This window comes from Cannabis sativa, chromosome X, assembly GCF_029168945.1.
Source record: "Cannabis sativa cultivar Pink pepper isolate KNU-18-1 chromosome X, ASM2916894v1, whole genome shotgun sequence".
Classification (NCBI taxonomy): Eukaryota; Viridiplantae; Streptophyta; class Magnoliopsida; order Rosales; family Cannabaceae; genus Cannabis; species Cannabis sativa.
The window spans coordinates 60,077,413-60,101,909 of NC_083610.1; positions in this window are offsets into that span (position 1 = coordinate 60,077,413).

Below are 24,497 nucleotides of genomic sequence, written 5' to 3' on the forward strand. Positions count from 1 at the left end.
CTATAAATAGATAGTGAAGGCTTCAGGAAAATTACACTAAAATTTTCTATTTTTCCTTCAGAGAAAAACCTGAGCCTTCTCTCTCCCTATCTTTGGCTGAACCCACTCTCTCTCTTCCTCATTGAGATTTCGAAATTCTTAGTGTAAGAGTAGTGCCCACACACAGCAAGTGATACCTCAATCATAGTGAGGAAGATCGTGAAGAAAGACTTTCAACAAGAAGGAGTTTCAGCACCAAAGATTCAGAGAAAGAGATCCAGGTTCAGATATTGATAATGCTCTGCTACAGAAAGGAATCAAGGGCTAGATATCTGAACGGAAGGAGTCATATTATTCCGCTGCACCCAATGTAAGGTTTCTTAAACTTTATATGTGTTTAATTTATCGTTTTAGTAAGTTCTTATTTAGGATGTTAATAAACATACTTGTGAGTAAATCTAAGATCCTGGTAAAATAATTTCCAACAACTGGCCTCAGAGCCATGGTAATTGATTTACTTGCAAGAAATTTGGACTTTAAAACGATTGTTTGTATGTTCTTTGGATGGTATCATGTTGTATTGAGTGTTATTTGATGATTGATTGATGTTTGTGAAATTTTCGTGAAAAATAATTGCGATTTTATCTCTGGAATTATTTTTATTGGATAGTATGGAAAAAATTAAGCAAGTTAGCCTTTTACAGAACTTAATTTGGATTTTATTTGAATTAGTTATGATTTTTTGAAGATTTGAAAAAATGGGGGCTGTGCTGATATTTTCCTGCGATCGCAAATCTGTCCGTACAGTTTCGATTTTTTTTGTTTTTCTTCAATTTTTCATGCTTTTTCATAGAATTAACTTCCAATTTTTTGTATAGTTTTGCATTTATACTATTACTATTCCTAATTCAATTCTAATTATCATTTTGAATTAATTTAATATTTTTTAAATTTAATTCAAGATATTAGTGTAATTTGAATTTGAATAGAATTAGTATCTATCTTCTTGCTTAAAAATCTATCTTATTTTTAAATTTGATTATATCTTATTTTTTTTTAAATTTAAGGTCAGATTTTATAAGATATTTATAAAATCTTTTAAGATATTTTTAAGATATCTTATCTTTTAAGATATTTTTAATTATATGTTATCTTTTAAGATTTTTTTTTAAATCTTTTTAGATATTTTGACCTTATTTAAATTTAAAATAAGATATTTATAATCATGTAATTTTAAATAGATGTAAGATATTTTGCTAACTTTTAAATTTTGTTATTTTATTTATTTAAATTAAATTTAAAATCTGAAAAGATATTTCATTTATCTTTTCTAATTTTTATTTAATTTTTATTTATAAAATAACATTTAAAATTTAAAAGTAGTTAGCAATTTTTTTTTGAAATGAAATTTAGGTTGGTTGAAACTTAATTTTTCAAAACTTGTAGGTTTAATTTTAAATTTAAATTTTTTAAATTTTCGAATTTTTTTTTTATTTTTTTTAATTTTCGAAAAATAAATATTTTATTTATTTAATTAATTATTTCGAAATTAATTATTTAATTTAAAATTAAATAAATCCTACATCCAACTATCCAGCTAACCTTGTTGCAGGAGTATGTGTTTTAGCTTATGTGTAAGTTTTTAAAACCTATTATTACTTGATTGCAAATAGTCATGGTTACCCTTTGCCAGATCTAATGATCTGATGGCTCCCTTGGTCAAGATAATAATTTGTAACAGGTATATTTACAATCTTCTTTCATTTATGTATGACCTAGCAACATGATAGGACCCATCCAAAGTGTGCCTGTGTGAGCCTATGTGTTTAATTTGATTATAGATACATATAGGTTGTTGTTGCTAAAATAAATTATCATAGTTATTGATAGAATTTATTTAGGCCCATTTAGTTTTTGGGCCTATTCAATTAATAACAGTTGTTCTTATTAAGGTTAAATTCATCTCTTTTGGGCCTTGTGTGAGAGTTGGGAGCCATAGAAGTGGGTACGACATACTGAACCCAGCACCCCCTCACACAAACTACCCCAATTGTGAAGGCCCATTTGCCTGATTTGAACAACTGTACTAGGTTAATTACACTAGTTTAACCTAATAAAATTGATTAGCAACATAATTAATTTCATTTATTTTGAAATTAATTTAAGAAAATTACAGTTTAAAGAATTTTTTATTCTAAGCTAAATTATATGTATTTTCTTGTATTTAATTAAATATAGAATTATAACCACCTAGATTCTTTCTGGAGCTTAATTTACATTTTTCATTAAATATTCCTATTTAAGTTGATATTTAGTTATCTACAACTAACCAACTTAAATCTGAATATCTTTTGAATTTCAAATTTCAAAATTAAGTTGAGGAATTTTAGGCATTGGTTATTAAGATTCTTTAGATATTTTTTAAGTTAATATCTTTTCGAATATAAACTTAAAATGGAATATCTTCAAATTAAGTGGTTACAACTTAATTTTTGATATTTAATTAAATTTAAATTTGAAAAATATTTAGGTTCTAGATTTTTTCTAATACAACCTAAATTAGATATTTTTTCAAATTTTGTGGAAAAGATACTTAGTCAAATAAGATATTTTCTAGATAGTTATTTCTAGACTACTTATTATTTCTAATATTAAATAGGAAAATATTATACATTGTGAAATTAATTATTTAAATAATTAATTTTGGTACAATTTATTTTAAGTATATTTTTTCCTAGTATTAAACTAGAGATTAATAATTAAGCCTTCTCTACACTTAATTATTTATTTCTTGAATTTAATACATTTAATTAATTTGAAAATTAAATATCTAAGTTGATTTTCATCATGATACTTAAATATTTCTTTTTCATGACACTTAATTAAATAGAAAATTATTTTTAGTTGAAATTTATTTTTTCAACTAAATTTAAATAATTTTCAAAATATATTTTTTCTTTATTTTATTAATCAAATTTCGAAATTGCATTTCTTAAATGCTGGAATTTCGAATTTTATTTGAAAAATAGATTAAAGTTGTAAATTATTTATTTTAATTTTGGATCAACTTAAATAAAATAAATGAATTAAAATATATGATTAGAAATGGAATTAATTAGTCAAAGAAAAATCTAGATCGATGATATTTTTGCTTGAAGTATTTTTCTAGTGTATTTAATTAAATAGAAAATTAATATTTAACTTGATTTTCATCATCATACTTAAATATTTGAAATTTTTCTTATATATATTTAATTAAATAGGAAAATTATATTTTTTGTTGTAAATTAATTTTATTAATTAATTTTGGGCCAACATTAAATTAGAATGATTTTTCCAGGATTTATTTTTTATTTTAATATGCATTTTTCGAAAATTGTATTCTTAATTACTTTAATTTTTCGAAATGCATTATATATTTATAGAAAATTAAATTTGAGATGTAAATTAATTTAAATTAATTTTGTAACAACTTAAATATTTTTTTCTAAATATTTATTGAAAATTATTACTAAGATGAAAATAATTCATGTTATTTTCATATCCATCTAAGTAAAATTTATAAATATTAAATTAAAATTTATATTTAGAATTTTTTCATTATAAATTAGAAATTTTAATTAAATAAATATATATTTAAAATAAATAGAATAAATAAAGAGAATCAAAGAAAATACAACTCTCTTTAAATAATGAGCTTTATTATTAAGATATTCGATCTCCATTGTGGGTTTTACACCGCGTTTGTTTTAGTGAGTAATCCTCCCTAATGGAGGAACGTTCATTAGCAATTTCCCACCGTTTAACCTCGCATGATAAGTAGTTTGTAAGTGTTTTGTATGGTATGGATCACCCTAATGGTGGCGACCATACTTGACTTGCAAATTGCGAAACAATGGTGGAAGCTCATAAGATAGAATTGCCTTGACTCTCGCCTAAACGGGACAACGCTGAATTCCAATCTTGATCGAATAAAAGGTTGCTAGAATGTTTAACATTTTAGACGAGCTGACAACTCTATTCAATGAATGGTAGCTTTGACTCTCGCCTAAATGGGACACTGATATCAGTTTGTTGAAAACCTTGGAAATTATTTAGGTTTATAAGTTTTAGTATTTTCACTTGTCATTCCTACTTGCTATATGCTTATAATTTCTGAATTGTGTATGAATTTATATTGAACCATGTTATTTTCTGTTATTAAGTTGTAGTTTAATTTCGAATCTTCATTGTTGGTCTAACTTGGCTTGTTTATCTAATGAGATAAATCCCTAGTGGATTTTCACCATTAGACATACATAATAGTGTTAGATCTCGAAAGATTAATATTGTATATGCGACATCTAGCTGTTCATCAATTGATGACACCTTAGACTAGTATTTTTACGATATGAAACAAGAAGATTGTATAAATAAGATTACTTTGACTTTCGCTAATCGAAGCATCGTTGGATTCTTATTTATAAATGAAATTATCCTAATTCCTCTTAGCTTATTCATTTCGAATTAGCTTCAAAACATATCATTGGATGAATGGTCTATAAATCATTTCATGTCATTCTATATTTTCTCTTAAGAAATTAAATGACGCATATGATTATAATCCCGAAATTCTATTCCCAATTGATATAAATCCTCAATCTTAGAAATCTCCTACTTGTATGGGCAAATCTGACTTAGAGTTTGTATTAGTAGTGGTGGTCCAAGAAAGAATTACTCATTATAGTTGGTTGAATTTAAGTCTTTGACTTTAATTTTAGAATCCAAACAGAAATTTTCTTATATTTCTAATTCCAGATACAATACAGTTACACTTTCTCAAGTGTTTAAATATCCATCTTTTATTAATGGATTCAAACTGTATGGAATATGAGTTAGGTATTCTGTGACCAGGATCCACTTGCACTATTCTAAGAACTCTTTGATGTAACTAAACCTATGTCATCAAAAGACACTACCACATTTTTTTTAATCTATGGCATTTGTATCTTGTTCATAGTGAATTTGACATGATCAATCTCTGCAAAGAGATAATATGCCTATATCCACTGAAAGTAGTTCATCTCATTTTCAGATGGATGTACATTCAGGGGTGGATATGAGTTTTTCGTTGTATTCTTAAAACGATAACTCTAGATTATACCTTTTAGCAAAGAAATTTGAAATGTTTGAAAAATTTCGTTAATTTCTAGCAATGGTTAAAACCATTAAGGTAAGTGGTTAAAGATCTTGCGAACTGATAGGGGTGGAGAAATAGTTAGTAGATATGAAGTTCAAAGATCATTAAATTGATTTTTGAATTATATCTAAACTTAACTCCCCAGAATTTTTGAGTTGCATGTTGATGATTAGTTACTAGTCGTTGCCTAATTCCTTCTATGGTAATACAATTTCAGAATGATGTAATGGTTGTATACTTAATGTAAATCATTACTAGATTCATGGATGACCTAATCAAAATCTTAAGAAAAGCTAGAACTGTTAACCATGGTTTGTTAGCTATTCTAAGTGATTAGGGGTGGACCATCCCATTGTCAATAGATAAGAAAGTGTTTGTTCAAACAAATACTACTTTTCTAAGATAATGAGTAAGTCTGAAAACAAGTAGCAAATAAAGGAGATATTTAATTCTTGATTCCAAAAGTGTTCTATCATCTTATATAACATATGATGATCCCACTGCCTATGTTGTCTTGTCACAACCGAAGAGATCAATACCATTTAGTTTTCTTAGACATAATTCACGGTTCCTTGTCGTAGTGGGAGAGTTTCTAGGAACTCACCTTCTTATGACTTGGGAAACAATAGTGATTTAAATCCATTGTGAGTTTAAACAAGTAATGGATTGTCAAGATAAGAAACTAAGAAGAAAGCCAATAGAACTATGGTTTAATCCATTCACATGGAATAACCTAAAGTTTTCTATTACAAGGACATAAAAGGAAATTTTAGTTAATAAGTCTATTCTATAGACTTAACAAAACTTCCTGTTCCTAGTATTATAGGTTTGAGTTTATCTAAACCTATGGCTTGTGGTATACCTGGTAATTACTTACTCTAATGCAAGCAACTTACTTTAGTAAGATGCTGAAGCATTTTCTTTCTAATGGCAATCTATAGAAGCTTCACAACTTCTTAGGTATAGATTTTATTTATTTAAGGAAAAGTCTTAACTATTCCAGAAAAGATAAAGACATGAAAGAATTTCTTATATCATCAGTGAGAGGTCTTAGATATTCTTTTATATGCCTTAGACCAGACACCTGCTATTGAGTGGGAGTAATGAGTAGGTATCAGATTAATCCAGGAGAAGAACATTGGAAGACAATCAAGTAAATCCTAAGATTAAGAAGAGGAACTATATGTTAGTCTATAAGGGTGTGTTTAAAACTCTTAGACTACACCATATCAGATTTCGAAATTTGCCTTTGTGCTAGTAAATCTTTCTGATAAGATGGTGATTACTCTGGGGGTGGAATAGTGATTTTGGAGAAGTATAAAAACCTATCTGAAGTCTCTAGGTCTACCAGAGAGGGACTGAATGTTAAAGCTGCACGAAAGGTACTTATTCAGTCTAAGGAAAGTTCTATACATTTTTGGCATCATTCCAAATTGCCTTAAACTACTAGTGTTAATTTCCTGATTAACCAAAAGTAGTTGCCAAAGATATAGAATCCAGTATCCCAAGAGAGTAGACATATAGAGAGGAATTTCACATTATCAATGATTTTGTGATTAAAGGAAGAGTAATGGTGGAGAAAAGGTTGGGTTTAATTCAACCTTTCAGATCCTATTACGAGGAGTTTACTACTACTAAACTTGATTTGTATATCAAGGTGTTGAGATTATTTGAAACGCACTTTTTGTTTTATATTAGTGCAAGTGGGAGTTTGTTGGGTTTTATGCCCTAAATAAAACTCATTTCAATATAATCAGATTTACTTATTAATATAGATCAGAAATAACATTTAATGTTGCATGGTTCACATGATTTATTTCATGATTATATGTACATAATGTATGAATTCATCTGAAACCCTTTTCACATACTTGATCCTGTTTATTGTGCCGTCAACACATTGGAAAGTAAACATGACTATGTGAATAAAGTTTCCTAGATTTATCAGACCTAGGGTTTTACTGATATGATAATCTACAACAAGAGTTTACTTGTATTTGGAGAAATGCTATGTTCTTTCCAGAGCATTGGTTAAAGTAAAGCTCAGGTTGGATGCATGGAGTATGCATCGGAAGGGACCGATATTGAACTTTGACTTAGATTTATTAAACTTACCGTAATATCTATTCAAGTCAATATCGCCTAGTTGATCCTAGATCAAATGTTCTTAATCCTGTTATGATTAGGCTCAATCTTGAAAGACTATTCGTGTTCTTTGATTTGTTAGTTAAGCCTACTTTTAGGTCAGGGTGATACGTACATTTTGGGAACACGGTAGTGCAATTGAGTGGGAGTGCTATCATAAACATGGAATCTATAGCTTCTATCTGGCGAATAGTAAGCAAAGGATGATCTCCTTCGAGCTTGACCAAACGAACATAAATGGTGGAGTACTCATTTCACATAAGCTGAAATATCATTTATACGGGGTCAAGTGTTTTAAGGAATAAATACATTGTAAGGTGTAACGGTAATTTAATCCATTTACAGTGTAGATCATTCATATAGAGGATCATTGATCACATTAGGATTATAACAATGGATAACTAATGATGTGTCTATATGGTGGAACATATAGAGCATTCTATATACTGAGAGTGCAATTCTAAGTTCTATGCGTGGATTCAACGAAGAATTAATAAGTTAGTGAATTTTTGTAATAAATTCTTGATCTACTTATTGGAAGCTCGGTTATATAGACCCATGGTCCCCCCACTAGTTGAGATAATATTGCTTGTAAGACTCATATAATTGGTTTTGATTAATCAATTATAATTCTCAAATTAGACTATGTCTATTTGTGAATTTTTCACTAAGTAAGGGTGAAATTGTAAAGAAAGAGTTTATAGGGGCATATTTGTTAATTATGATACTTTGTATGGTTCAATTAATGAATATGATAAATGACAATATTATTTAATAATTATTTATAGTTATTAAATAGTTAGAATTGGCATTTAAATGGTTGAATTAGGAAATTGGCATTTTTGAGAAAATCAGATACAAAAGGTGTTAAAATTGCAAAATTGCAAAAAGCAACGCCCAATCCACTAAGTGTATGGCCTGCCACTTTTGTAGGAAATTTAAACTGATATTTCCATTATTTTAATGCCAAATAATTCAAACCTAACCCTAGTGGAATGCTATAAATAGATAGTGAAGGCTTGATGAAAATTACACTAAAATTTTCTATTTTTCCTTCAGAGAAAAACCTGTGCCTTCTCTCTCCCTATCTTTGGCTGAACCCACTCTCTCTCTTCCTCATTGAGATTTCGAAATTCTTAGTGTAAGAGTAGTGCCCACACACAGCAAGTGATACCTCAATCATAGTGAGGAAGATCGTGAAGAAAGACTTTCAGCAAGAAGGAGTTTCAGCACTAAAGACTCAGAGAAAGAGATCCAGGTTCAGATATTGATAATGCTCTGCTACAGAAAGGAATCAAGGGCTAGATATCTTAACGGAAGGAGTCATATTATTTCGCTGCACCCAATGTAAGGTTTCTTAAACTTTATATGTGTTTAATTTATCGTTTTAGAAAGTTCTTATTTAGGATGTTAATAAACATACTTGTGAGTAGATCTAAGATCCTGGTAAAATAATTTCCAACTGATATGCAGTTCCAAGATCATTAAATTTGATTTTTGAATTATATCCAAACTTACCTCCCCAGAAATTTCGATTTGCATATTGATGATTAGTTACTAGTCGTTGCCTAAGTCCTTCTATGGTAATACAATTTCAGAATGATGTAATGGTTGTATACTTAATGTAAATCATTACTAGATTCATGGATGACCTAATCAAAATCTTAAGAAAAGCTAGAACTATTAACCATGGTTGGTTAGCTATTCTAAGTGATTAGGGGTGGACCATCCCATAGTCAATAGATAAGAAAGTGTTTGTTTAAACAAATACTACTTTTCCAAGATAATGACTAAGTCTGAAAATAAAGGAGATATTTTTTCTTGATTCCAAAAGTGTTCTATCATCTTATATGACATGTGATGATCCCACTGCCTCTGTTGTCTTGTCGCAACCGAACAGGTCAATACCATTTAGATTTCTTAGACATAATTCACGGTACCTTGTCATAGTGGGAGAGTTTCTAGGAACTCACCTTCTTATGACTTGGGAGACACTAGTGATTAAAATCCATTGTGAGTTTAAACAAGTAATGTATTGTCAAGATAAGAAACTAAGAAGAAAGCCAAGAGAACTATAGTTTGATCCATTCACATGGAGTAACCTAAAGTTTTCTATTACAAGGACATAAAAGGAAACTTTCGTTAATAAGTCTATTCAATGGACTTAACAAAACTTCCTGTTCCTAGTATTATAGGTTTGAGTTTATCTAAACCTATGGCTTGTGGTATACCTTGTAATTACTTACTCTAATGCAAGCAACTTACTTTAGTAAGATGCTGAAGCATTTTCTTTCTAATGGCAATCTATAGAAGCTTCTCGACTTCTAGGTATAGATTTTATTTATCTAAGGAAAAGTCTCAACTATTCCAGAAAAGATAAAGTCATAAAAGAATTTCTTAAATCAACAGTGAGAGGTCTCAGATATGCTTCAGTATGCCTTAGACCAGACACCTGCTGTTGAGTGGGAGTAATGAGTAGGTATCAGATTAATCCAGGAGAGGAACATTGGAAGACAATCAAGTAAATCTTAAGATTAAGAAGAGGAACTATATGTTAGTCAATAAGAGTGTGTTTAAAACTCTTAGACTACACCACATCAGATTTCAAGACTTGCCTTTGCGCTAGAAAATCTTTCTGATAAGATGGTGATTACTCTGGCGGTGGAATAGTGATTTTGGAGAAGTGTAAAAACCTATCTGAAGTATCTAGGTCTACCAGAAAGGGACTGAATGTTAAAGTTGCAGGAAAGGTACTTATTCAGTCTAAGGAAAGTTCTATAAATCTTTGGCACCATTCAAAATTGCCTAAACTACTAGAATTATTTCCTGATTAACCAAAAGTAATTGCCAAAGGTATAGAATCCAGTATCCCAAAAAGAGTAGACATATAGAGAGGAATTTCACATTGTCAATGATTTTGTGATTAAGGAAGAGTAATGGTGGAGAAAAGGTTGTGTTTAATTCAACCTTTCAGATCCTATTACGAGGAGTTTACTACTACTACACTTGATTTGTATATCAAGGTGTTGAGATTATTTGAAATGCACCTTTTGTTTTATATTAGTGCAAGTGGGAGTTTGTTGGGTTTTATGCCCTAAATAAAACTCATTTCAATATAATCAGATTTACTTATTAATATAGATCAGAAATAACATTTAATGTTGCATGGTTCACATGATTTATTTCATGATTATATGTACATAATGTATAAATTCATCTGAAACCTTTTTCACATACTTGATCCTGTTTATTGTGATGTCAACACATTGGAAAGTAAACATGACTATGTGAATAAAGTTTCCTAGATTTATCAAACACAGGGTTTTACTGATATGATAATCTACAACAGAGTTTACTTGCATTTGGCGAAATGCTATGTTCTTTCCAGAGCATTGGTTAAAGTAAAGCTCAGGTTGGATGCGTGGAGTATGCATCGGAAGGGACCGATATTGAACTTTGACTTAGATTTATTAAACTTACCATAATATCTATTCAAGTTAATATCGCCTAGTTGATCCTAGATCAAATGATCTTAATCCTGTTATGATTAGGCTCAATCTCAAGAGGTTATTCGTGTTCTTTGATTTGTTAGTTCAACATACTTTTGGGTCAGGGTGATACGTACATTTTGGGAACACGGTAGTGCAATTGAGTGGGAGCGCTAACATAAACATGGAATCTATAGCTTCTATCTGGCGAATAGTAAGTAAAGGATGATCTCCTTCGAGCTTGACCAAACGAAAATAAATGGTGGAGATCTCATTTCACATAAGCTAAAATATCATTTATACCGGGTTAAGTGTTTTAAGGATTAAATACATTGTAGGGTGTAACGGTAATCTAATCCCTTTACAGTGTACATCATTCATATAGAGGATCATTGATCAAATTAGGATTATAACAATAGATAACTAATGATGTGTCTATATGGTGGAACATATAGAGCATTCTATATACTGAGAGTGCAATTCTAAGTTCTATGCGTGGATTCAACGAAGAATTAATAAGTCAGTGAATTTAGGTTATAAATTCTTGATCTGCTTATTGGAAGCTCGGTTATATAGACCCATGGTCCCCCCACTAGTTGAGATAATATTGCTTGTAAGACTCATATAATTGGTTTTGATTAATCAATTATAATTCTCAAATTAGACTATGTCTATTTGTGAATTTTTCACTAAGTAAGGGTGAACTTGTAAAGAAAGAGTTTTAGGGGCATATTTGTTAATTATGATACTTTGTATGGTTCAATTAATAAATATGATAAATGACAATATTATTTAATAATTATTTATAGTTATTAAATAGTTAGAATTGGCATTTAAATGGTTGAATTTGAAAATTGGCGTTTTTGAGAAAATAGAAATAAAATTTGTGAAAACTGCAAAATCCAAGTAAGGCCCATTACACTCTATGGCCGGTGTAAAGCCCGCTTAGTTAATTTGGAAATTAGCAGCTGTTTATGTTTAATTATGAAATTATTTATAGCTATTTAAATAATTTATTACTGTTATTTACGGAATTCAGAAATGCATGATTATGTCATCAGTAGCTTTTATATTTCGCATTTCCGGTGTCCGGTATTTGGGAACTCGGCGTTTGGCTCAGTAGAAATCACAACTTAGTATGTTAGTATTTTGGGGACGGGTTTTAGACTTTGGGAATGTCGGGAATGGCCGGGAATTTAGAATTTCCCAAAAATACCCCTTTAGTATGATTTATGTGATTTTATGGTGGAGGGGCAAAATGGTCTTTTTGCCCCATTAGTGTTTTGTCTTTTGTGATTTTATGAAATGAAAAATAATTATTTATTTAATGGTTATTTGGCTGAAATGGATTTTATATATGCTAGTTGATTTATATCCCTTTTTCACAAAATTCTACACTCAGTAAAAAGAAAAAAAAAATTAGAAATTTCAAAAGAAACTCTCTCTCTCTTTTCCTCTCATTTTCGGCTGGTGCATGGGATTCAAAGGGCTGGATTTTTGTTCAATTTTCAAGTGGATTCTCATCCAAATCTAAGCATTTTTCCAAGCTAGGTTAGCTCTCTTGTTTTCTTCCTTTAAATTTTGAGAAAAATGATGAAAAGTTGAGTAAAATGCATGCTTTTGTGGCTGTTCTTGTTGCTGTGTTTGGTTATTATTTTCTGAGGTTCAAAGCATGTTTATTTGATGTTAATTGAGTTGTTTGAAGCATGATTAGTTAGATTGTTCAAGCTTTGAATTTTCTATGTAAAAATGTGGTTTTTGGAAGGAAAATATTGTGAATCTATTCTGTGATGTTGCTGGATGTTCTTGTGTGTTTTCAGAGGTGTTATTATGCTTAGTTAAGTAGAATTAACTAGGTTTGGATGCTTGTTAGGTGGATTTGCTCAAGCTTGAGTTTGGAACTCAAAGCTTGAGCTCCAATGGTGATTTTTGTGTATGTGCTTTCTGGGTGGTTTTGAGGCTTTGGATTTGTTCTAGGGATAGTTTAGAACAGGTCTGGAAAGTTTGGGACCAATTGGGGTTGAATTGGTTGAGTTATGAATTTTTGTAGTTGCTGCCTGCGAGGAACCGGAATTCCGGTTGTGCATCCGGAATTCCGGATGGGGGTCCTGAATTTCCCAGAACCGGAATTCCGGTTGGGCAACCGGTCTACCGGTTGGGGGATTTTTCAGAACCCTAGTTTTCCTCGTTTTTAGGTTTTTAGGGGTATTGCCATGCTTTTTATCGATAGGGAAACTTTTAGTTTCAAGTTTTAGTCCCCGGGAAGTGATTTAGCGTGTCACTTATAGCGTTGTGATTTTTATGGTTTAGGAGCCAGTAATCCGCCGCTCAGCTTCAGTTCCAGTCAGGTTGACCGGCACACCTGAAATCGGAATCCAGGTAAGATTAGTATAACAGTATGCATATGTAGATTACATGTTTAGCGTGCATGTAGGAAGCCTGCTAGATTACATTAGTTATGTATTTAGGCTTCGAACCATCCAACCCTGTCACGTCGGTACAGGCTGGAGTATGACCAGCAGCCGGAGTATGACCGGTTCGACCGATCAGGCTGACATTTGGTTGGTGGTTCAGTGCTATTGACCTATCCCGTCGGTACAGGCTGGAGTATGACCAGCAGCCGGAGTATGACCGGTTCGACCGATCAGGAGGATACTTGTCAATAGTACCGTCCCCTGAACGTTCAAAACTCAGTACCATGTTGGACATGGCGATAGTAGCTCGGCACCATGTTGGACATGGCAGTAGCGGGACTCAGTATCGTGTTGGACACGGCAGTTAGTTATGTATGATATTATTATGCTTTTCTTACTGAGTCTGTCGACTCACAGTTTATGTTCATGTGTAGGTAAAGGCAAGGCTGTAGCTGATGGACCGTGACCGAGCATATGAGATTGTACATGTCGCGGCGGTTAGGCCTGGAGCGTACGATCCTCGGGACAGCAAGGCTGAGATTTTTGTAACTGTCGTTAGACGACTTTTATTTTGATGTAATAGTTAAACAGTGAAACTTTTGTAAATATTTTTATAAATCGGGATCCCGAGACTTTTGTAAAATGGTTTATAAGTTTAATGAAAAAGCAAAATTTTAATTAATCACGTTTTTCCATAAACCTCGTTGATTAGCAACGAGTTGCACAGTACGTTTAAAAATCACGTAATACGCCTAAGATAGTTAGGGTGTTACAATTTGGTATCGTAGCCGCTGTGTTGTCTTCCGAAGATCGTCACGACATGTACAATCATCATCAGCAGTTAGCTCGGTTCACGGTTCAGTAAGCCTTTATTGCTTTAGTAGTTTAATTTATTCAGTTATGAAAAAGAAAAGCCTGTTAGGAAGCATGTTAGTAGCCTGATAGTAGAATAGGCGCATGTTTCATTTCTAATTTCCAAATTAAGCGGCATTAGTAAGCTCGCCTTGAATACGACCTGATATGCCAACTCTTGGTTTCGCAGGCGGTTCTAATCAGATGGACGCCAGGCGGACTACCAGGAGTCAGGGCAACTCCGTAGGGTCGAATCAGGGAGAGGGAGCTCAGTTTCCCCACCCGCCGTGGGCCGAGGTAGAGGTCCCCGAGGCAGGGCTCGTGGCCGGGGTGATGAGAACCCGCCACAGGCTGCCCAGGCTCCCCCAGCCGATCAGGGAGCCCCGAACTGGGAGTTACGGTTTGCGGAGATGCAAGCCCGGATCGAAGAACAAGACCTCGAGATTCAGAGGTTGAGACAGCAGGGTGCTCCGGCAGCCTCGTGCCCATAGTTCCCGCGCACCTGCCCCGCCGCCTGTGCCGAGATAGTGGTGGCGGCCCATAGATTGGAACCATTGTATGAGCGGTTCGGAAGCAAGCACCTCCGTATTCCCGGGAGGTCCGGACGTGATGAAAGCCGAGCAATGGCCGACGGTGATTACCGAATCCCGAATTTCATGGGTGTCACCGTAACGACAGTGGTATGCGCCACGTTTCGGTTCCGGGAGGACGCCCTGGTATGGTGGGACATGGTGTCTCGGCATTCACGATGTCACCACCATGACCCGGGAAAGGTTCCGTGAACTCTTCAACGCGAAATATTACAATGAGGCGGTCAGAAGCGCCAAGAGGAAAGAGTTCGTTCACCTGACCCAGCGGGAGAACATGAGCGTCACTGAGTATACTACTCAGTTTGATCGGTTGGCGAGGTTAGCCTCGGGAATTGTGCCAACCGACTTCAGCAAGAAGGAGAAGTACTTGGACGGGTTGAATCCCAAGATCAGGCATGACCTGATGATTACCACCGACGACAGCACCACCTATGCTCAGATGGTGGAGAAGGCACTGCGAGCTGAGGGCGCAGTGGGGTGCATGTCAGAGTCAGCTAGTACTCCGATTAGTGGCGGAGCTCCTACCCCTCCTGCATCAGGCTATAGCAGGGGGAGTAGTGGTTCGGCCATTGATCAGAGGAAGAGGGCACCCACGCTCCGCGGCTCGAGTCGAACAAGAGGTTCGGGGGAACCGAACGAGGGAGTCGTCCTGGTGGTAATGAGACCCGATTCTCCTATCCCGAGTGCCCTAGCTGCAAGAGGCACCATCGGGGCGAATGCAAAGGTCAGGGATGCTTTCATTGTGGCATGCCCGGATACTTCAAGAGGGAATGTCCCCAGCTCCGACCAGAGGCACCGAGAGCTCCAGCGATACCCACTCCAGCCAAGGTGTTCGCTATCACGCAGGCTGATGCAGATGCCAGCCCATCAGTTGTTACAGGTCAGCTTTTTATTAACAACTCGCTTTATTCAGTGCTGTTTGATTCTGGGGCTACACATTCTTATGTGGCGGCCAGAGTCTTTAGTAAGTTGGGTAGACCCTTTGATAGATATGAATCAGGGTTTGGAACCCTGTTGCCTGGCGGAGAATTGGTTATCTCCAATAGGTGGATTAGGTCTATGCCGATCAGGATAGATGGTAGAGAGTTAAGCGCTGATCTGATAGAGATGAGCTTAGTCGAATTTGATATTATTTTAGGAATGGATTTCCTATCTAAATATTCGGCGAGCATTGACTGTAAGAGGAAGATGGTGGTCTTCCAACCGGAAAGTGAAGAACCGTTTGTATTTGTGGGTTCGGTTCAGGGATCTCGGATCCCGGTGATCTCGGCTATGTTAGCGAGAGAATTATTGCACGGTGGGTGCTTAGGGTTTCTGGCCGTGGTGGTGGACACCACTCGGCCAGACACCATTCGGCCAGAGGACATCAGTGTGGTTCGGGAATTTTTGGACGTTTTTCCCGAAGAACTTCCAGGGTTACCACCTCAGCGGGAGATTGACTTTGTGATTGACTTGCCACCAGGGGTGGATCCGGTTTCCAAAGCCCCGTATAGGATGGCTCCAGCTGAACTTAAGGAATTAAAGATTCAGCTCCAAGGGTTGCTTGACATAGGGTTCATTCGGCCCAGTGTGTCACCCTGGGGAGCCCCGGTTTTGTTCGTCAAGAAGAAGGATGGATCTATGAGGATGTGCATCGACTACAGAGAGTTGAACAAGCTGACGGTGAAGAATAAATATCCATTACCTAGGATCGATGACTTGTTTGATCAGCTTCAGGGGAAGACAGTCTTTTCTAAGATTGATCTCCGTTCGGGTTACCATCAGTTGAGAATCCGAGAGGAGGACATTCCGAAGACGGCTTTCCGCACTAGGTATGGACACTACGAGTTTCTGGTTATGTCATTCGGACTAACCAATGCTCCTGCGGCATTCATGGACCTAATGAATAGAGTATTCGAGGATTTCCTTGATATCTGTGTGATTGTGTTTATCGACGACATCCTCGTGTACTCTCAATCAGAAGAGGAGCACGAGTTACATCTTCAGATGGTACTACAACGACTTCGAGAACATAAGCTCTACGCCAAGTTCAAGAAATGTGAGTTCTGGTTGTCTCAGGTGTCCTTCCTAGGGCACATTGTGAGTAAAGACGGGATCAAGGTGGATCCCGGGAAGATTGAATCCGTCAGGGATTGGCCGAGACCGAAGACAGTGACAGAGATCAGAAGCTTCTTGGGATTAGCTGGGTACTACCGTAGGTTCGTGGAGGGGTTCTCCAAAATTTCAATGCCCCTAACCGAGCTTACAAAGAAGAATCAGCGATTTATCTGGTCAGATAAATGCGAAGCTAGTTTTCAGGAGCTGAAACAGAGGTTGATTACCGCTCCGGTACTAGCTTTGCCTTCGGACAAGGAGAAGTTCGTAGTCTACTGTGACGCATCCAAACAGGGTTTGGGGTGTGTATTGATGCAAGCCGATCGGGTTATCGCTTATGCCTCCCGTCAGTTAAAGGATTATGAACAGCGATACCCGACTCATGATCTAGAATTAGCCGCAGTGGTTTTTGCACTGAAGATTTGGCGGCATTACCTGTATGGAGAGAAGTGTGAGATCTATACCGACCATAAAAGTCTCAAGTATTTCTTTACTCAGAAAGATTTGAACATGAGACAAAGGCGTTGGTTGGAATTAGTGAAGGATTACGATTGCGAGATCCTCTATCATCCCGAAAAAGCCAATGTAGTGGCCGATGCCCTGAGCAGAAAGGGTCCCGGGCAAGTAGCTAGCATGGTTCAGATCTCACCTCAGTTAGCAGAGGATATGGTTAGATCCAACATTGAGTTTGTGGTAGGTCAGCTTCACAACTTAACGCTGCAATCTGATCTGTTGGAAAGAATAAAAGTCGCTCAGATGACAGATCCGGAGTTAGTGAAAATCCGAGATGAGGTATTGGCTGGTCAAGCCAAGGACTTTTCAGTGTCAGGCAGTGGGATGCTATTGTATAAAGCCAGGGTTTGCGTTCCGAACAGTGCGGAACTTAGAAATGAGATCTTTGAGGAGGCTCATTCTACTCCATATTCTCTGCATCCCGGCACCACCAAGATGTACCAAGATTTGAAACCGTACTTCTGGTGGAGCGGTATGAAGAAGAATTTGGTAGAATTCGTATCGAGATGCCTCACTTGTCAGCAGATCAAGGCTGAACATCAGAGACCAGCAGGGTTGTTGCAGCCTCTAACTCTACCAGAATGGAAATGGGAGGATATTACGATGGATTTTGTGGTCGGGTTACCTAGGACCACGGGTATGTATGATTCCATCTGGGTAGTGGTGGATCGATTTACGAAATCTGCTCATTTTCTGCCGGTTAGAACAACGTTTACAGTGGATCAGTTGGCAGAGTTATATGTCAGGGAGATAGTGAGACTTCACGGGGTACCGAAGTCTATAGTTTCGGACAGGGATCCGAAATTCACCTCCAAATTTTGGCAAAGTTTGCAACGGGCAATGGGTACGAAGCTAAAATTCAGTACAGCATTCCATCCTCAGACAGATGGTCAGTCCGAAAGGACAATTCAGATATTGGAGGATATGTTGAGAGCCTGTGTTATGGACTTTGAGGGTTCATGGAGCAAATATCTACCGTTGATAGAGTTCTCTTACAACAACAGTTATCAGAGTACGATAGGGATGGCTCCCTATGAGCTGTTGTACGGTAGGAAGTGCAGATCCCCTATCCACTGGGATGAGACAGGGGAGAGGAAGTATTTAGGTCCTGAGTCAGTACAGCGGACCAATGAGGCGATAGAGAAGATAAAAGCGAGAATGCTTGCCTCACAGAGCAGACAAAAGAGTTACGCAGATCCGAAACGTAGAGATGTTGAGTTCTGAGTAGGGGACCATGTGTTTTTACGAGTATCTCCGATGAAGGGGATTAAACGTTTCGGGAAAAGAGGCAAGTTATGCCCTAGGTTTACAGGACCTTTCGAGATTCTCGAGAAGATAGGTCAAGTGGCATATCGGTTAGCATTGCCTCCTGCCTTATCAGCAGTGCACAACGTATTCCATGTCTCAATGCTGAGAAAATACGTTTCAGACCCCTCTCATATACTCAGTTATGAGAGTCTTCAGCTTCAGCCAGACATGTCATATGAGGAACAGCCAGTGCAGATCCTGGATAGAAAGGATAAAGTCCTTCGGAATAAGACCATAACATTGGTCAAGGTTCTCTGGAGAAACAGCAAGGTGGAGGAAGCCACCTGGGAGCTAGAGTCAGATATGAGAGCTCAATATCCAGAGTTATTCAGGTTAGATTTCAGCCCGCTTAGTTAATTTGGAAATTAGCAGCTGTTTATGTTTAATTATGAAATTATTTATAGCTATTTAAATAATTTATTACTGTTATTTACGGAATTCAGAAATGCATGATTATGTCATCAGTAGCTTTTATATTTCGCATTTCCGGTGTCCGGTATTTTGGAACTCGGCGTTTGGCTCAGTAGAAATCACAACTTAGTATGTTAGTATTTTGGGGACGGGTTTTAGACTTTGGGAATGTCGGGAATGGCCGGGAATTTAGAATTTCCCAAAAATACCCCTTTAGTATGATTTATGTGATTTTATGGTGGAGGGGCAAAATGGTCTTTTTGCCCCATTAGTGTTTTGTCTTTTGTGATTTTATGAAATGAAAAATAATTATTTATTTAATGGTTATTTGGCTGAAATGGATTTTATATATGCTAGTTGATTTATATCTCTTTTTCACAAAATTCTACACTCAGTAAAAAGAAAAAAAAAAATTAGAAATTTCAAAAGAAACTCTCTCTCTCTTTTCCTCTCATTTTCGGCTGGTGCATGGGATTCAAAGGGCTGGATTTTTGTTCAATTTTCAAGTGGATTCTCATCTAAATCTAAGCATTTTTCCAAGCTAGGTTAGCTCTCTTGTTTTCTTCCTTTAAATTTTGAGAAAAATGATGAAAAGTTGAGTAAAATGCATGCTTTTGTGGCTGTTCTTGTTGCTGTGTTTGGTTATTATTTTCTGAGGTTCAAAGCATGTTTATTTGATGTTAATTGAGTTGTTTGAAGCATGATTAGTTAGATTGTTCAAGCTTTGAATTTTCTATGTAAAAATGTGGTTTTTGGAAGGAAAATATTGTGAATCTATTCTGTGATGTTGCTGGATGTTCTTGTATGTTTTCAGAGGTGTTATTATGCTTAGTTAAGTAGAATTAACTAGGTTTGGATGCTTGTTAGGTGGATTTGCTCAAGCTTGAGTTTGGAACTCAAAGCTTGAGCTCCAATGGTGATTTTTGTGTATGTGCTTTCTGGGTGGTTTTGAGGCTTTGGATTTGTTCTAGGGATAGTTTAGAACAGGTCTGGAAAGTTTGGGACCAATTGGGGTTGAATTGGTTGAGTTATGAATTTTTGTAGTTGCTGCCTGCGAGGACCCGGAATTCGGTTGTGCATCCGGAATTCGGATGGGGGTCCTGAATTTCCCAGAACCGGAATTCCGGTTGGGCAACCGGTCTACCGGTTGGGGGATTTTTCAGAACCCTAGTTTTCCTCGTTTTTAGGTTTTTAGGGGTATTGCCATGCTTTTTATCGATAGGGAAACTTTTAGTTTCAAGTTTTAGTCCCCGGGAAGTGATTTAGCGTGTCACTTATAGCGTTGTGATTTTTATGGTTTAGGAGCCAGTAATCCGCCGCTCAGCTTCAGTTCCAAATCGGGTTGACCAAGCACACCCGAAATCGGAATCCGGGTAAGATTAGTATAACGGTATGCATATGTAGATTACATGTTTAGCGTGCATGTAGGAAGCCCGCTAGATTACATTAGTTATGTATTTAGGCTTCGAACCATCCAACCCTGTCACGTCGGTACGAGTGGAGTATGACCAAATGGCGGAGTATGACCGGCTCGACCGATCAGCCGACATTTGGTTGGTGGTTCGGTGCTATTGACCTATCCCGTCGGTACAGCCGGAGTATGACCAAGGCGGAGTATGACCGGTTCGACCGATCGGAGGATACTTGTCAATAGTACCGTCCCCTGAACGTTCAAAACTCAGTACCATGTTGGACATGGCAGTAGTAGCTCGGTACCATGTTGGACATGGCGGATGGCGGGACTCGGCATCGTGTTGGACACGGCGATTAGTTATGTATGATATTATTATGCTTTTCTTGCGAGTCCGTCGACTCACGGCTTATGTTCATGTGTAGGTAAAGGCAAGGTCATGGGCGATGGACCGTGACCGAGCATATGAGATTGTACATGTCGGGGCGGTTAGGCCTGGAGCGTACGATCCTCGGGACAGCAAGGCTGAGATTTTTGTAACTGTCGTTAGACGACTTTTATTTTGATGTAATAGTTAAACAGTGAAACTTTTGTAAATATTTTTATAAATCGGGATCCCGAGACTTTTGTAAAATGGTTTATAAGTTTAATGAAAAAGCAAAATTTTAATTAATCACGTTTTTCCATAAACCTCGTTGATTAGCAACGAGCTGCACAGTACGTTTAAAAATCACGTAATACGCCTAAGATAGTTAGGGTGTTACAGCCGGCCACTTGGGATGGTTTTTCAAACTGATATTTTAATTATTTTAATGCCAAATAATTCAAACCTAACCCTAGTGGAATGCTATAAATAGATAGTGAAGGCTTCAGGAAAATTACACTTCTGATTCAGAAAAACCTAAGCCTTCTCTCTCTATACTTGGCCGCCCACTCTCTCTCTTTCTTCTTCCTTGAAATTTCGAAATCTCTTACTAATTAGAGTAGTGCCCACACACAGCAAGTGATACCTCAATCATAGTGAGGAAGATCGTGAAGAAAGACATTCAACAAGAAGGAGTTTCAGCACTAAAGAAGGAGAGAAAGAGATCCAGGTTCAGAAATTGATAATGCTCTGCTACAGAAAGGAATCAAGGGCTAGATATCTGAACGGAAGGAGTCATATTATTCCGCTGCACCCAATGTAAGGTTTCTCATACTTTATATCTGTTTATTTCATAATCGTTTTAGGAAGTTCATATTTACGGTGTTAATCAACATACTTGTGAGTAGATCTAAGATCCTGGTAAAATAATTTCCAACAGTAACACCATTAGTACCAGTGTTTTTGGTGCTTGGATCAACCACGGGAGGGTTTCTTGAATTGGCAGGATTGTGAGCATTTGGAATAGTTGCCATTGGATCTAAAGGATCAATGGCTTAAGTTCTTCGAGTTTCTACAACCATTTGCTCTCTTCACTAAATATACTAATCAAACTGTGTTCTTGAGTCCTCAACTCTAATGAAAGTACCAAAATAATGACCTCACTTTTTGTCAATGATGCTGAGTACTTAAAGTGACAAGAAGTTTATAAGATTAGAGAAATATACAAATGACATGCAGTAAAATCAAGGACACAATGTGTTATAGAGGTTCAACCACATTGTTCTGGTTACTCCCCTTATTATTGTATTTAACTTATGAGTAGAGACGCAAAAAGTATTGTTCCCTCTCGAAAGCTTTACAAGAAATTGAGCAGCGTCTAGGCTCACTTGAAAGAATGATTTCAAATTTCTTTTTGGTAGAACTGATTCACTATTTATAGAGGATGTTCAAACTGGGATTTAATCCCCTCAAGCTATCATCCCACTAATTTATCAAACTAACTCATCTTCCTAAAATAAAGGAAATAGAATTGGAATTCTCTTTTGACTGGGTATTAATTACATATTTAAATAAACACTGTTATTAATTGTATTTATGTCATACATTTTTCCTATAACTGGCATGTATGCGGTTCATACGAGTTCCCTCATACCAGCTTTGCTCGTGTTGATGATGTGCGGCTAGTTTCTCTTAGCATGTCTGTTATTTCTACCGACTTGAATACATCTTGGGTGGTTGACTCATGAAGCTCTTTTATCCACCCATGTCTCTGGGTGAGGATACGTGTCACCGAAAGGAACATGCCACATCATCCGCCCAATATTTTGTATAACACTTGGTATTCATCATCCATAACATGTCTCCACTTTGGTAACTGTAAGGCTTACTTAACATGGTCTGAGGCACCAATTGTCTAGTTACTAAGCATCATTAGGCATAGAGGAGGAGGAGACCACAAATTAATGTGGTGATGGATCAGGAGGGTGGGAAACTGAGTCTTTGACACTATGGAAACTAACATCAAAACCCTGATAACATTTTTATACTAAGTAACTTAGTTTACTACACAGTTGAAAAATCAAACATGAACTAGTTAAGTATCCATAACCTCGATTGGAACTGAACCCTCTTCCCCTACGACACTAAGAATTTTGTGGTGGCTCATAGTTAGATGATTGACCAGTCTGAGAAGAACCAAAAGGAGGGGGATTTCTAACTCCAGCAAGATTGGTAGCTAGGGCATTGAGAAACAATCAGGTTGTGAATTTTGTGAGTTCAAGATGCATCCCGTGATTTTGGATCATAAACTGAAATTCTTGAAGACTCGTGTGATCTTTTGATGTCAGATGAACAACAATGGACTCATTCTCACTGTCAGCACCAACAAGAACATAAAGAATCAACGTTTCTTCAGATATAGGATTCCTCGTAGCTCGAAGACCATCAACATAGCTCTTCATCCTTAACATGTATTGATCAATAGAAAGAGGTCTTTCTTTGTGTTCTGGAGCAGAGACATCAATTAGTGAATCATTATCGCCTTGGATCGAGTGTTGAAAAACTAATCCAATGTTTTTTAGATTTCAGCTGATGATTCATTGTTAACCACATGACTAATCATTGGTTTAGAGATAAATGACATTAGTCAAGAGTGAGAGAGAAGAAATTGACCAAGACGCATCCAAAGAGAAATCAGTATTATGTAGCATATTTGAGGAACCTGGTGATTCAAGCACGTGTGGAGCTGGTCGTGGATGTCGTCGGAGGAGAATATCTTCAATATCATGAGCTCTAGTAGCGGGAAGGACTTGAGACTGCCAAAAAGAATATAGTTGCTCTGGCATAGTCATAGTGGAGGAAGAAATACGATTGTAGAACAATTGTTAAGCTTGAAGAAGCATTGCAGAGGTCGTCATTGACACCCTGTTCTGATACATAATTGGTTAAGAACAGAAGAAGAAAAAGAGAAAAGGAAGGAAGGGAATTGAATGAATTGTGGTTATTTTCATCACAGTTAACAACAATTAATATAAAGGCAAATGTAATGAGAAATAGAGAATTAAGAAAGATAACTAACTCTAGTCATTGACAACTAGGAAAAGAGTAACAAGCTTTATAAAAAAAAAAGGTCACTCAAGTAATTAACAATTAGTTATAATATTCTTCACAATGCTAATGTTCGGCTGAAAAATACTATTTAATTATTTTTGAAAACTAATACTATTCAACTTTATAACATGAAAAAGAAAATCAAATATGATATATAGTTGTTAGAATTTGGAAATAAAGTGAATGAGGTTCCATCTCAAAACCAATTGGCAATAGGAGGAGTATCTCATTCCTCTTATATATTCTATTATCTTTTCACCCATTGACAATGTGGGACTCTCTAACATCCCCCCAAGATGGTGCTTGTTTTATATGCTCACCATCTTGGACAACTCGATCATAAGTGATTCTTTTTTTGGCTCATGACTATCCCTGATCACAAGTGGTTCGTTTGCTCTACTTTTTGGATCGGTATTTTTAGATTTTTGGTGGGTCTTTTTTTTTTTGGCTCACTATCCCTGAATCACAAGTTGCATTTTTTGACTTTTTGGCTCTTGGATCAATTTTTTTGAATTTTTGGTGGCTCTTTTTTTTTTTTTGGCTCTACTTCGATTGGTTTATTTTTTTTGTTGGGGTTGGATAGTCATTAGAGGGTTTGTTTTGTTTGTTTTTGCTCTGATAACATGTTAGAATTTGAA